The sequence below is a fragment of the Protopterus annectens genome, chromosome 6.part0, assembly GCF_019279795.1.
Source record: "Protopterus annectens isolate FY-2018-M chromosome 6.part0, PAN1.0, whole genome shotgun sequence".
NCBI lineage: Eukaryota > Metazoa > Chordata > Ceratodontiformes > Protopteridae > Protopterus > Protopterus annectens.
The window spans coordinates 6,356,325-6,372,578 of NC_056737.1; the positions used below are offsets into that span (position 1 = coordinate 6,356,325).

The 16,254-nt window shown below is 37.1% G+C and overlaps 1 protein-coding gene across 1 annotated transcript in view; it reads left to right on the forward strand.

The window, feature by feature from the left end:
* Nucleotides 1–16,254, forward strand: part of SART1 (spliceosome associated factor 1, recruiter of U4/U6.U5 tri-snRNP) — a 1,154,259-nt gene that overhangs the window by 761,635 nt on the left and 376,370 nt on the right. The gene's annotated exons all lie outside the window — the stretch shown is intronic.

The window sequence follows — 16,254 nt, forward strand, 5'->3', positions numbered from 1 at the left end:
AAAGGGACTAAAACATTTTTACATCTCATGTTTTACTATCAATGTATATAATCAAGAGCTCCCATTTTTTCATTTTTTTGTATTATGCTTTTAGTCTCTTCCCATATATCCTTACCTGGCACAACAGAATCCTTTTTTTTTCCAAAAAGCATCTTTATTAAATTATCACATATGAAATAGGCAAACTTACATTTATATAAATGAAAAACAAACAAAATGACGCCACTTTAGTTGCAAACATTATACATCACAGACACTATTGAAACAACTGTAGTTGCAAACATTATACATCACTTATAGTATATTCAGTCATTGTCAGTTAAATATTATATGGCTCATTTAAATCCTGCCTCTTAAACCTCATTCCTTCTCTGTATATATTGTTCCCACAATTCCCATTTCTTCCTATGTAGTTTGCTTCTTCCCTTTACTAAAGATCCCAATTCCAGTTGTTTTGTCTCTGTTACTATATTCACTACTTCTAGTAAAGTTAGTCTCGACTTTGATTTCCATTTTCTAGTATTTGCTTTTTTGGCAGCCACCGTAATTAGACTCAGAAAAGCTTTACTATGTATAGGCAATTCAGATTCTGTGTCATAGCTCAAAAAAATCATTTCCCCAGTCAATCCAATCTGCTCACCCAGCATCTCTGACAAAGTGGTCTGCAGGGAATCCCTAAAGTCTGCCAGATCATTACAGTCCTAAAAAATATGTTCCAGGAAACCTCTTTCTTGCCCGTCACACCTCCACAATTTCCTATCTACCCGAGGAAAAATTCTTTGGAGTCTACTTGGGGTGTAAAAATACCTATGTAAACACTGGGCAAAGATCCTAAATCTTCTAGACTTTGTTGCATATTTGGGACATATACATATGTCCCCATTGTCTCTTTGTGAATTGTTTATCCAATCTCTCTTCCCAATACATTCTAAGCTCCTCTGATTCTTTTAATTATCATGCAGTATTTTATATGCTTTACTAATTCATTTTTTAACTGCAGCTTTTATTCTAGATTCTATTAAAAACTCTTATCAGTGCTGTTCTTTCATTTAAGACATCCTCCTATTTCTTTCTCTTTACCTATACTCTGTCAATCTGTGATAGAGAAAGCAATCTCTAACCTGCAGTCTGAATAAATTCTTGGCCTCTTCCCATTCTATTTCCTTTCCCTTTCTAGTTATTTCCTCCCCAATACCTTGGTTCCTTTGCCAGTTTTCGCCAATAAATTCCAGCCCCTCTTGCCTCTTCTCTGTATCCCAAACCACAGTCATCTCTATCAGCAAAATATCTTTTCAACAGAATCCTTTTTAATTCATACATCTAAATGCTTCATCTTTTTATGTCCCCATAAATGAGTATTGCTGAACCAATTTGTGTGTGGGTACCTAGTTTATCATTATAGTCTTTCTTTTATTTTCACTGAGGTCTTTTATTTTCACTGATGTTATATTCTAAAAAAGACTTGAAACAGCTGAAAACATTTCACAACACTGAAATGCCATTTTCAGGAATTTTCAGGTGCAAAATAATGTCATCTGTAAAGAAAGCTAACTTGTTTTGATTACCATATTATTGATATCCTTGATTCAAGTCTGATAGTATTTTTGCCAGTGGTTTTAAATCTGAAGTAAATAACAGAAGGCAAAAAGACACTGATTTGTTCCTCTGTTAAAACACAGTTTATTGGAGGTGAGTCTCTCCCACCTTAATTCTTCCCTCTTAATTAACCCAGTTATTCTATCAAGGGGCGGCCGTGGTGGTGCAGAGGTTAGCATTGCTGCCTCACAGCAAGAGGTTCTCCGGTTCGATCCTCGGCTGGGGTGCCTTCTGTGCGGAGTCTGCATGTCCTACCTGTGGTCGCGTGGGTTTCCTCCGGGTGCTCTGGTTTCCTCCCACATCCCAAAGACATGGCTGTAGGTGGATTGGACACTCTAAATTGGCCCTAGGTGTGAGGGTGTGCGTGTGTGTGCCTTCTGTGGAAGGTTGGGCATCAGGCTGGCAACTCAACACCGTAAAACTCCACTGCCAATCATGAGCGGACGGGTGATCCGCTGTGGTGACCCCTAACCAGGAAAAAGCCGAAAGAAGATGATTCTATCAAGGAATGCAGATGCTGCCATTGCCCTGCTCATTAAATCCCAGCTGACTTTTTCAGGTGCTCTCTCTGTGTCAAGCTCCAGCAATAGTTGCAGTATTTTCTTATATTCTTGTTACCCATTATATCATCATCATTGCTCTGTTAATGTTGTCAGGTGTTTGACTGCCTCCACAAAACCACATTACTGCATATCTATCAATTTTGTCAGTTCTCTTAGTCATTATAGACATAAACACTATAATCATGGTTTAAAACTGAAATGGATGTATATGAAGCTGTGTCTGCTGGTTCTTCCCCATGCCTTTTAAAATACTGTTAAATTAAGCCTTCCAGATCTTTGTTTCTTCTGTCCTTGTTTTCAAACCACAGGAATACTGTCTGTCCCTGGAGATTCCCATATTTGTTTATACATCATATTTTTTTTTAATCTTTTCCTATCTTGGCTATTAATTGTTGGAGATAATCTTCCTCTAACTTTGGCATAATTATGTCTTCCATAAGTAATTCCATCTGTGCCTTTTCTTAAATTCCACATTCCTCTATTTTATACAGATTTTTCAGAAAATTTTTAAAATAGTTCTGCTGTAGGATCTCTGGTTAAACTCTTGTCATAGACTCCTTAAGATTTGCAACAATCCTTTCCACTTTCTGTCACCTAAGCTGTGCTAAAAGGTTTAGTGCTCTGTGTTTGCCAAAAATGGTTGTTTAAAAGCAGCTTTTCTAAACACATATTGTCCACATACTCCCTTATTTTCCTTTTAGCACAGTTGCTCTTGTTTGTGTTCTGTAAAATTCTTATTCAGCGACACTTCAACCTTTTTAATCCCATCTAAATTATTCATGTTGCTTCTTCCCTATCTGTTTATTTATCTGTTTATAAATTGTTTCATTTTATTTCACTCCCCATGTATCCCTTCTGAAGAAAGTTTTTATCATCCCTGATGATTCTTGAAATATTTCCAGTATCCACTGTTAAATTCCTAGCAGGTAAATAGGGAGAGTGCCAGTGTTTCATTTTTACTTCATTAGCCTGCATATTTGTTTTATAAGTGAATGGACAGAAGCCATTGGATGTGTGTCAGTGGGGTCTATATCATATGTTCAAAGACTGAAAACATCGACTCACCTTTAGTCGACATGGAAATGTCAAAGCTGCAGTTCATTGAACGGCCAAATCCTTGGAAAGAAATCGGTTGACCGTTCTGTTACATCTGCCCATTCCCCAACTGTAGTGCGATCTCGGAGTTAGAATATTTAGTTGGAGGTGTGGGTGACACATCCCCCACATTGGGGGGGGTGAAGCCCCCCACTTAAGTGTTTTTTGGGGGGGGGGGTTTGTGGTGTTCGTTGTTGGCCTACCGATTTCTTTCCAAGGTGGCCATTCAATGAACTGCAGGTTCGAGATTTCCGTGTCGACTAAAAGTGAGTCGACATTTTTAGTCTTCAATTTCATAATATAGACCCATGTCAGTGATTTCTTTCAAATATGGTCCTGTGAGGTATAATATTTCTCCATTTTTACCTCAGTTATTGTACCCTGGGGAGTAAAATGTAAAATTCTTTATTTTATTTACTTCTTTTTCCTTTGTTGAATCGGTTAGTCCCATAAGGCTAGTAGCCTCTCTTCAGGGAAGACCCAAGGTGGTATTTATGCTACTGTGATTTTCTGTTGCTGAATTCATATCTTCCGTACTAAATATTCTCATACATTTCTTCAAAAATCTGCCCACTTTTTTATATTTTTCTAATAGGCCCCATGTTACATTCTCACTATTACAAATTCAATTCCAATCCTGAAACATAAAATTCCCTGCAGAAAGCTGATGAGTTCTACCAAAATTCTTATGAGCTCCATAATAGCAGTTTTAGGATGCACATAAATATATGTCAGCATAATTCTTCTCCCCAGCCAATAAACCTTTCTACTATAAATCTGCCATTATTGCCTCTTTTTTTCTTTTCTATCATTATTGGAGCCCCTTTATCAATCAGTATTATTACTCCCATTATCTTTGTCCTGATATTTAATTAATTAATGTATTTCTTTTTTTTTTTTTTTTGACCAGGAGAGTCCGACTGGGGCTAAGATGACCTGTTTTCAGAAGAGACCCAGGGAGAAAAGCTCCACAGTTACAGTGTTAACATAGTGCAATAATTATTTTGAATGCATAAAGTATGCACTACAGAATACATGTAGGCTCCGTCTATAAAAAATAATATAAAGTAAATAAAAAAATGGCACTGCTACAAAAAACATATGACCATTAGTTTAAATCAAGAGAACATAAAACAAACTTTTGTGACAAACTGAATTGAAAAAAAAAGAAAAAAAAATTCAAAGGTTGAAGAAGCAGTAGACCGACAAAGAAATAGAAACAGGTAACTGAGGAGGAGTATAGGGGAAGGAGAAAAGTTAGGTGAGGAATATGGGGAGAGAGAGAGAGGTGGAGGGTAGGAGAAATTTGGTTATTTAGAGCCACTAACCAGGTTTGGTACAGGAGCAAAGCCAAGTGTTGTTAAGATGTTCTCTTAGTAGTTTAAATTTGGTAGAATTGTTATTGTTAAGTTTATCTTGAGGTATATCATTCCAAGCTTTGGTTGGTTTGTATGAATATGAGGAATCCCCATAGCTGCTATTTGACTTAATGACCTTCAAAAGCACCTTATTAGAAGACCTTAATGTTCTACTACTGGAATAGGGTTGAACTAGGTTACTAACAGATGGGCAGTTGTCAGGGTAATACATGGCAGAATGTAAAACTAGTTGGTTATAGGTTAAAAAGTTGGGAAGTTCCAACCAGTTAATTTGGTGGTGTACCTTGCAGTGATGAGCTGTTGCAGGTTTGTTGGAAGCAAATCTGGCAACTTTACAATAGCAGGATTCTAGTTTAAGTTGCATTTTCTTACGTTAGTGAAAATGGGTGAGGCATATAAGAGGGTGAATAGAAGGTGAGTTCTATGTATGGCATGTCTCGTGGAATCAGTTAGAAGGGGCTTTATTCTATACAGGGAGCCTACTTTGAAATGCGCTATCTTGATGACTAGGGCTAAATGTTTATCAAATTTGACATCCTTGTCAATGGTGACTCATAGTAGCTTTGTATAATCAACTGGTTCAATAAGGGTTGTTTTTGGATGAGCAAATGGCAAAATTACTAGGGTTCATAGAATTTTTGCTACTGGAGAAAAGCATTATTTTTGTTTTAGAAGATTTAAGAATCAGTTGTGAAGTTGTGAATTGTAAAGGTATTGTTCTATATCCAGAAAGGATTGTTGGGTTTTGTTGAGTAAGGCAAGAGGGGTTAGAGCAGAGCATGTGAGGGAGGTGTTACCTGCATATTGAACCAATCTAGCATGTTTGATAACTGTGCACAGTTTATTTGTAAAGATTCTGAAGAGGAGGAGACCAAGCATATAGACCCTTGGAATACACCAACAGAGATGGGTAGGGAAGGTGATAGTTTAGTTTATTTTGCCATTTAAATGCTTGTTGGCTGTTGGTTAGGTAACTAATGAACCATGTAAGGGTTGAATGTGAGAGGTTAAGGGAGGCTAGCTCATTGATAAGTTTTTAGTGCAAAACTGTATCGAAGGCCTTTGATAAGTTGAGGAATATGGAGGAAGTAAGTAACCCGTTGTTCCTTTGCTGGCTCACTGTGTTGAGGAAACTAATTAGGGCTGTTGTACTATGTTTAGGTCAGAAACTGTGTTGGGTGGGAGATGTAGGGTTGTTTTTCAGGAGATGGTTGAAGTTGGGAGTGAATACATTTTTCCATTATTTTTGCTATTGGGGAAAAGATGGCAGTGTTTCTGTAATTAGAAAAATCTGTGGAGGTACCGCCTTTATGAATAGTGATAACATGGGACATTTTCCATACCAATGGAACATATTGCTCATTAATGGACCTATTAATAAGAATGGATATGGGGTAAGCAATAGCACCTGCAGCAAGTTTAAGGTATTTATTGGGTAGTTTGTCAGCAGCAATGGAAGAGCATTTAAGTTTGGCTAGGTGTTTTTTTATGTATTGAGTTTGTATAGACTTAATGTGGAAATAATCAAGATTAGTATCTTAAGTTATGGGCATTGATAACTGAGGATTGTTGGCTTTTACTAGTGCTAGAATACAGTTAAAGTGATTGTTAAATTGAGTGGTGATGTCAGGGGAGTTTGTTTTAGTTGGACTTATAAGCCTGATTAGGTTTGAGGGGTTGGTTTATGGCACCACAGAATCTTTGGGGATTATTATGGTGCTTATTTTAGATTGTTGTGTAGTGTTGTATTTTTGTCATATTTGATTTGCTTTTTAGCTAAAATTACAAAGTTGCCAGTAGTATTGAAGGGTAGATGGGTTTTTAACTCTTTCACTCCAATGTAGCTCAGGAAGTTTGCACTGTATCTTCCAATGGGCGGAGCCTAAGCCTTTTGGCAGAATCAAATTATGTCCTCACATTTCAAACAAATGTTCATATCTCTGGAACCATAGGGTTATGAAAGAAGTATAAATGGTAAACTCTTCAGCACAAACTATTTTTATAGTGGTAGTATTCTTTAGGTTCTAGGTCTTAAACTGAATTTTATAAGTCGCAGTAAACACAGTAACTATTACATTTGTAATATTTTGTAAACAACTTACAATATCTGAGCAACCACTCTAGTTACACACATACTGTCAGCAGTATTTTATTCACCTATCTGAAAGCTTTCATATGAGGCTTAGGAGTTCTGTCTGTGGTACTTGGTTCTTAAGATATTTAGAAAAATGTGAAAATTATACCTGTATAAATTACTGTCAGAAAACAGTTGATATCAATTTACCTGCACTAGCCAGAGGTTGCATATTAATGCAACTGAGTTTGCCACTGTGTAAGTTTTAAGATGAAAATTGTTTAAAACCTTGTGCATAGCATGGTTTTGGAATTATTGATGCAAATATGAACAAGCAATATTTGACTCCTAGAGGCGTCAGTAGGAGTTAATTGTAGATGCACCTGGAGGTGTCACTCAGATCTAATCAGTTAAGGGCTGGCGAATTATGCCATGCTTTGTCTCTCTGAGGAGCCTTTTGGTGTCAGAAGAAAGCTAGGGAATGTATCTAGCTTTTGTGTGTGCTTTCTAAGGGGAGCTACTTTATTTAAGATAGCGAGAAATGTGTTATTGAAATACTGAACAGCTAGATCAAGGTAGAGATATTTTAGGGGGAACCAGTTGACTTGTTGGAGTAGTTTGGTAAAGGTTTCAGGAGTAAAGTTAGTTTTCTTGTGGACAAGTTTGTATATGATTACTTTTGGGGAACATGAGTGACATTTTAGCAGATAAGTTTGAAGGTGATCACTCAAGCTGTCAGGAAAACAATCTGAGATATAAGAGTTTGGTTTAATATTAGTAAGGGCCCAGTCTTATATGGTTTGAGTATTAGTTTGTTTGTCAACCCTAGTTAGGTTAAGAATTAACTGGGTGAAATCATAGAGGTTAATATGGTTTGAGGAGGAGTTAGAGGAAATTGTGTCCCAGTCAAGGTTAAAATCTTCAATTGTAATAGTTTCTTGTCTCATTGTTGAAGAGCACCATCTTAGTAAATCTTTGATAGCAGATGGGTTGTTACCTGGGGGACAGTAGATGAGTATAATAATATTCTTATGGGGGTTTATTTGAAGATGAATGATTAGTATTTCCATGTTTGAAATGATAGGATTAATGTCTTAGACGTTCAAGTTTTAGGTTGTTTTTATATAATAGTGCTACACCTCCACCACGTTTAAGGGTTCTGTCTTGTCTTTGGATATCGTAACCTGGGGGTAGAATTTCTTGATCCAGAATGTGTGGTTTGAGCCGGGTTTCAGTTAGGATGGATATCTATGGTGAGAAGTGAGCAGTAGTTGCATGGAATTTGTGGATCTTGTTTAATATTATTATTCTGATGTATTCTGGTGCAAGTTATTTATATGGGTTGAGAGAGGTGCAGATACAGGTGTGGCAGTCTGGGGGGGTGAGCCTAAATTGGGATGAGTGTCTCCACAAAGAAGTATGTAGTTATTCAAGGTAGGATGTAGGTGCATACGTTTGAAAAGAAGTCTCAGGAATATGCGAGTAGGTTGTTGTAGGATTTTGAGTAAAGAACTTTGAAAGAGATGAGTGGAGTGACAGATTTATTAAATAGCTGAGGTGACATTATAATGCTGAATGGAGTGTTAGGGGGTGTAGACTATCTGGATAAGTTGAAGAGTGAGTTACTGTGATATGCAAGTTGTGATAGTATGTAGAAATATAGACCGAAAGAAGAAAGGTTGTTAGTGTCTGAGTAAAAACAGCATGTTGGGTTGTAGTGGTTTTTCAGAATATTTAGAGAAAAATTGAATGTGTGTGGCAGGTAGGGATGAGATTGAGTAGAGAAGAGATAATATATAATTTGTGTGTGATAGGATAGGTGGAAACTTGATTGGATGATTTGGGTTGGATAGAACTAGGAGTAGGTGTGTTGGAGGGAGTGTTTAAACCTATGGAAAGTGGGAGTGGGTGGGAAAGAGAGTAGGATAGGAGAGCAGAGTGAGCCCGAGCAGAGCTGGTTGGACCAAAAATGGCATGCTGCTGACCCTGTAAAAAAAAACTATTGGAAAGGTAAATTTCTTCAGGGGATTTCCTTACAACTGTATCTAGTACCTTACATTATTTGTTACCTTACCAGCATTTACTGAGTGACTGGTGGGGGAGGCAATAATGGTTATGGAGAAATGTTACTTTACAGTGTTTAGGTGTAGGAGCCAACTGTAAGTCAAGTAGAAGTGTGGAGAATGGATAGATGCTTTACCAACCAAACAATATGCAGTGTTAGCTAGAGCTGTTAAGGAGTTCGCAGTACTAAAAAGGTGGGCTGCTAAGAAATATTATTCCAAGTTAGAGATGCTAGAATATAGTGAGGGGGAGGGTAATAGAACACCTCAGTGATGTGCAGATAACCTATCCTTTGTAAAATAGGTACAGTTAACTGTGGGAGTGTATAACATACATTTACAGAGCAGGCTGTCCAGAATACTGTAGGAATACAGGGTGTTCAATGGCTTCAAGCTAGATGTCTGGCAGTGTAATTCCTTAAGTTAGGGCTCAAAACCTGGAGAAACAATGATGGACTAAAGTGAGGGAGATGGTAGTAAGAATATTCAGCAATGTCATGAGGGGTAAGTTGAAGAGACAGAGGTAGAAGGACGGTCATGAGTGTGAATGAAAAAGGTAAAGCATGTTGGAGAGAGAGAAGTAAGAGAAGGGTCAGGAGTAAGAGTGAAAAAGGTAAAGCAGCATATTACAAATCAAATCATTCACTGGCACAGGTTATGTTAACAGAAAAATGACATCCACATACAGTTTGTACCTCAAGTTGAAATGCATTCACAGGCAGTTCTATTTTCTACTGTTTAGTTCACTCACCACGACTACATTTCTTAGTCTTAGTAAGCATTACGTTAAAGCTAACAGTGAAATATACAGTAAAGAGGCAGTAATGTAGGCACCGCAGATTAGAGTCTGTTTCAGAAATGTACAAGCAACAGCATAACTTTGATGGTGAGCATGACCTAAGTTACTAATACAGCTCACTTGGCAGGAAACCCAGGCAGTACAGGCATAGACTAATAACCACACCAGAACTTGAAAAAATAGCATTACATGACTGTAAAACATGTATGCTCAAGTAAATGAGGAGACTCGCTGCATAGAACAGATGATAAAATTAGGAATAGCAGGATCGGCTTGTACACATCACCAAGATGAGTTTTTGAGGTCAGGACATTGAGTAGGATAGAGAAAGATGCTGCAGAATGCAAGAAGAACTTTTCAAAGGCTGCAAGGAAACATGGGAGGTGAAAGTGAAACCAAAACCCTTCGCATTAACATGACAGCTTGTTACAATAGGAATTGCATAATTGCAGGAACAAAGATGGCACGCTGCTGACCGTGTAAGAAAAAAATAATCAGGAAGATAAATTTCTTCAGGGGATTTCCTTAAAAAATGTATGTAGTACCTTACATTATTTATTACTGTACCAACATTTAGTGGGTGACTGGTGGGGGAGACAATAATAGTTATGGAAAAATGCTACTTTACTGTGTTGAGGTGTAGGAGCCTGCTATGTCTTTGATAAATATCCACACTGAAATCCTTTGTCAAACTCGCATGCTCATTTCTTTCCAAAAGTGTATTCTGCAATGTTACTATTTGTGCCATACATTTCATAATACAGTTCATTACTCTCTACTTTTTATCTGTACCTGTGAGGTCATTTACATTCTACGATAATATGGTCAAGAATATCTGTTATAATGGAATGCTATTACTCCTACCTATTATACATGACATTTTTTTTGTGTGTGTGTATTTCCAACGTTTAGCTTATGTGCACACACTGTTTGGCAGGCTGATGCCTTGTGCAGTGGCTTCTTCTCACCTCCATTTACAGTTATGTCACATTTTTCAAGACTTTACTTCACTGAAAACACTCAAAAAAAATGAATGTTTTTTCAGAACCCCCTTCCTATTTTAACTAGCAGCAAACACAACCATGTACATTTTCAAAAAATGAAGTTCACCCCCTCTAAATAACAGTAGATTTCCCAAATGAGTGGCTGTACCTACAAAACATTACCTGATCTGAAATTAGGGTTGTGCATAGTAAGTGCATGTTACAGACTGTGCTCCAACTGGCACAGATTGCAGTCTATTCTTTTCTTGTCTCTATTCCCCACTTAGATATAAAATCAGCTTGAGTGGTTTCAGTAAATATTTTTAGCCATAAAAAAGTGCACTAGTTACTTTTAAATATACTAAATTGTGCAGTGTTAAATTACATTATTTGAAGTATTGAGGCTGCTGGGAGGGCAACTACTCTTGTAACTTCCAGGAGTTTCAGACTTTGTTTTTCAATGAACTGCTTGAAAATGTGCCAGCAAATGCTAATTACATTGTATGGCGTACATTTCTTTCAGCCGAGAGTCTTCAGATGTCTGTTAATTGCCTGCATCTCCAGACAGCTTCTTTCCAAGCAAAATCCATTGCTTGCACCTGTAGACTGTCTCCCGCTGCGAGCATTTGCTTATGTAAAAAATAACTGCTGACTTTGCAAATACAAAAAACTAACATTCCCACTCCTTTCCTTAGTTGTCTTATTTTTCAAGTGTGTTTGCTTATAACAGCATTGTTTGTAGTATAAACCAGCTTCATTTGTGTAGACTTTTATAAGAACCAGAGAGATTTTTTCTTTAATTTTACAATGTAATATGATCAGTACACCTTTACTTCCCCAACACCAACAGCCCAGATGCAGTCTAGGTTTTATTATTGTCAGACGAATGTTCTTTCCACTTTCTGTGGTACAGCAGAAAATTTCAGATTTTCTGTGCACAATACTGTCTTCTAACTCTGCTGTTTTTTAAAACCACTCTTCTTGGTAAGCATCTTGCTCAGCCAGCTTTTTCTTCATTTCAAGCTCTGATGTTTGCAGTTTTTTATTAGCTCATCTGAAGAGCTAGTTAAAGCTTCCATTTTTCCAACCTTTTAATTTTTGATTTTGTGTGTTTGTGTAGATACATATATGTATATGTATGTGTGTATATATATATATATATATATATATATATATATATATATATATATATATGGGTACCTATCAAACCATCGACAACTTAAAATAACGAAACTGACTCCACCGACAACTAAATTCACCGACAGCGCAAAAACGGACGTTTACAAGGTAAGGGGTGTAAATTCGCTACTCAAGCCTGCCATGGTTTAGGAAGGGTGGCAGTGTCATGCAACCATGGTAGGCATGAGTAGCGGAGTTACACCCCTTACCTTGTAAATGTCCGTTTTTGCGCTGTCGGTGAATTCAGTTGTCGGTGGAGTCAGTTTTGTTATTTTAAGTTGTCGATAGTTTGATAGGTACCCATATATATATATATATATATATATATATATATATATATATATATATAGGGTTCCTATTATATAATCGAAGACGCAATCCTTCAAATGCGTCTTGATCGAACTTGAAAGCAGGAAACAGCAAAATAGTGAAACAACATATAAGCATATATGCTTATTTCTTTCCCTGGTTGTCCGCCTCCATTACTTTGCCATTTTCCTCACTGTAGGGCGATCTCGGAGTTTGGTATATTTAAGTAGGAGGGTGTGGGGGGCAAAGTACCCCACTTTATGTAATGTTTTGAATTTTTTATTTATTTATTTTTTGTGGAACAGAGATTTTTTTCCCTGCGAAAAAATCGCTGTTCCAAGTGTTCGGGATTTTTAGCTTTCACTTACATGGGGTTGATAAAGCAGCATTCACTTTTTTAAGCATTCGCTGATTTAATATAGACCATATATATATATATATATATATATATATATATATATATATATATATATATATTATAAGTGGATATAAAAAGTTTACACACCCCTGTTAAAATGCCAGGTTTTTGTGATATAAAAAAATGAGACCACAGTAAATCATTTCAAACTTTTCCTACCTTTAATGTGACCTGTAACCTGTACAATTCAATTGAAAAACAAACAAATCTGTTAGGGGAAAAATATAAAAAAAGTACAGTACTCTGGTTGCATAAGTGTGCACACCCTTAAACTAATACTTTGTTGAAGCACCTTTTGATTTAATTACAGCATTCAGTCTTCTTGGGTACACACCTGCCATCAATTAAAGAGATTCTGATTAACTCCAAATAAAGTTCAGCTGTACTAGTAAGATTTTCCTGACACTTACTCAGTTGACTACTACAGCAAAAGCGATGGTTCGCAGAGAGCTTACAAAGCATCAAAGGGATCTTCTTGTTGAAAGGTATCAGTCAGGTGAAGAATACAAAAAAATTTCCACAGCATTGGATATACCATGGAACACTGAAAACAGTCATCAAAAAGTGGAGAAAATATGGAACAACAGTGACGTTACAATAAACTGGACTTCCTCCAAAACTGATGAAAAGACAAGACAAAAACTGGTCAGGGTGGCTGCCAAGAGACCTAAAGCAACACTGATGGAGCTGCAGGAATTTCTGGCAAGTACTAGTTGTGTACTACATGTGACAACAGTCTCCCGTAATCTCCATGTCTGGACTATGGGGTAGGGTTGGAAGACCTTTGCTTAAACAGAAAAAGATCCAGGCCCAGCTAAAATTTGCAAAACAATACATCAAGTCTTCCAAAACCATGTGGGAAAATGTGTTATGGTCTGATGAGACTAAGGTTGAACTTTCTGGCTACAATTCCAAAAGGCATGTTTGGCACAAAAACAACACTTCGTATCACCAAAAGAACACCATCACCACAGTGAAGCATGGTGGTGGCAGTGTCATGCTTTGTGGTTGCTTTCCTTCAGATGGAACTGGGGCTTTAGTCAAGGTGGAGGAAATTATGAACAGTTCCAAATACCAGTCACTTTTGGCCCAAAACCTTCAGGCATCTGCTAGAAAGCTGAAGATGAAGAGGAATTTCACCTTTCAACAAGACAATGACCCCAAGCATGCATCCAAATCAATAAAAAAATGGCTTCACCAGAAGAAAATTAACGTTTTGGAATGGCCCATCCAGAGCCCAGACCTAAATCCAATAGAAAATCTGTGGGGTGACCTGAAGAGGGCTGTGCACAAGAGATGCCCTTGCAATCTGACAGGTTTGGAGTGCTTTCGCAAGGAAGAGTGGGCAAATATTGCCAAGTCAAGATGTGCCATGCTGATGGACTCCTACCCAAGAAGAATGAATGCTGTAAATAAATCAAAAGGTGCTTCAACAAAGTATTAGTTTAAGGGTACGCGGACAAATCAAAGTATGAGTTTAGGGGTGTGCACACTTATGCAACCAGCGTATTGTACATTTTTTTATTTTTTATATTTTCCCCTAACAGATTTGTTTGTTTTTCAATTGAATTGTACAGGTTATAGGTCACATTAAAGGTGGGAAAAGTTTTGAAATGATTTATTGTGGTCTCATTTTTTTATATCACAAAAACCTGGCCGTTTTATCAGGGTTGTGTAAACTTTTTATATCCACTGTGTGTGTATGTAATAAATAAATAAATATATACATATATATAGATATATGTATATATGTAAGATATAGATACCAATGCATATACATGTATAAATATTTCAGTGTTTCACTTATTTTAAACACCTTTGATTTCATTTGATTAATTTTTCCTCTAAATTACAAGAAGGCATCTCCTGTACAACAGATGAAACTTGAACTGCTTTTTGCTGAACAGCTACTATATTCTTCCCAGCTAGAGTTTTCTCTTCTCATTTTAACATCTCTATTAAATTATCACTTAAGAGATTGGTATACACACGTTAATAGAAAAGCAAACCATATTAGCATTTTTTTCATTTATACACATCATACATTACATGTAAGTTTTCTTTCTTTATAACAACTATTATTCAGTACAACATTACTTTACTTGATTAATTACCTTCCTTTTAACCTCGCTGCTACTCCTGAACACATTATTCTGCATGTAATGTTCTCTATTTCTAAGTAATTCACTCATTCCCTTTCCTAAAGCTCCCACTTCCAGTTCTTTTATCTTTTTTTATGATATTCATTACTTCAGATACAGTTGGTTTAGTGTTTGATGTCCGTTTTCTAGTAATAAATAAATTTAATAAGACCTTACTATGTCTAGATAATTCAGCTCCTGTGTCCCACCTCAGAAAGAATAATTTACTTCTCCAATAGTTCTGACAGAGTAATCTATAGGAACGTTCTACAATCTGCCAACTCATTACACTCCCAAAAGACATGTTTCCAGCTAACTCTTTCGCCCCCTCACACTTCCAACATTTGATTTCTCTTCTCCTTTTCTGTTAGTTTCTCCAAATTTCTTCTTTGTTGGCATCCAGGCAGTATGACTGCTAGCCAGTAACTGAATTATATTAAGTTACATAGGGTTATCTGACTTTTTCTTAGTTGACTTTTTCTTAATGGAAGAGTTTTAATCAACCTGTTGGTCAATGTGCAGCCATCCTGGAAGTCCAGATTGGCCAAAGTTTGACCCAACTTCCACAGCTTCACACACTTACCCATCCAGGCCAGGTACATGTCTTCCCACCTGCATGTCAGACCTTAGTGGTGTAAGATATATGAAAGACATCAGCCCATGCCATCTTCAGTTATTTTTTGCTGCAGTTTGATTGAGGTCAGTGCATACAGAAAACCACCGTTAGACCTTCGGTTCAGCCTGGCCTTCAGTGCTGGCAGTTGATTGCCTGTTGAGAAACCTTCTTCTAAACATTTACATATGACTTTTGCACATGTATAAAGAGAAGCTTTCAAGCATCAGAGTTTCTAGATGTGATATTTTGAAGAGCAGGTAAATTAATTTATCTGTTGGAAATGGATACCTCTTAAAGTCTCATTCAGTAAATATTTACTCACTGTTGGGTTCCATTAGAATACTGAAAAAGGGAGAGAAAAAAATCCTCAGGGGCTATCATAGATAAAGTACTGCATCTAATCTGAGACCAGTATGGCATTATCAAGATCCATTGTGGATACCCACCCAAAAAAAGAAAGAATTTGGAGAACTGACCATAAAAGAAGGAATATCAGGAGGCTGGGGATATAAAATTGAAACCTAAGTCCCCCTTAGGCCCAAGGGTGCTTGATTCTGTAAGAAGCTTTTGCAGCTTCCAGCTCTGGCATCTTTTACTGAGGCCTCTGGCATTGTCCTTTGGATGTCAAATACTTTCTGTAGTCAACTCAGTCAGGCAGAAGGTCTCTTTGAGGGACACAGGTTCTGACGTCCTTATTATTTCTGAAGATGAGAACAGTATCTCTTCAGTACTGGTGTGTGATGATAGCAGCAGTTCCAAAATTGATGTATTAGGTGCCTGCACATACCAAGAGGCCTCTAAGGTGTTTATCACCAGTCTTGTGGCTAAACCTTCTAGACATAGAACATCCTAATCCCCTTTTGATCTGCATCAGTTAAGAGCTGACATTGTGATTTCAGCAAGTGCTCTTCAATTCTCTTCCAGCGCTCAGATTTAAGGGTAGAGTGCATTTAAAAGTGAAAGCACTTAAAAACTTCATTAGAATTAGAAGAGAATCTTTGAAGTGCTGTACAGACTTTATCCAGTTGTGAGACCATTT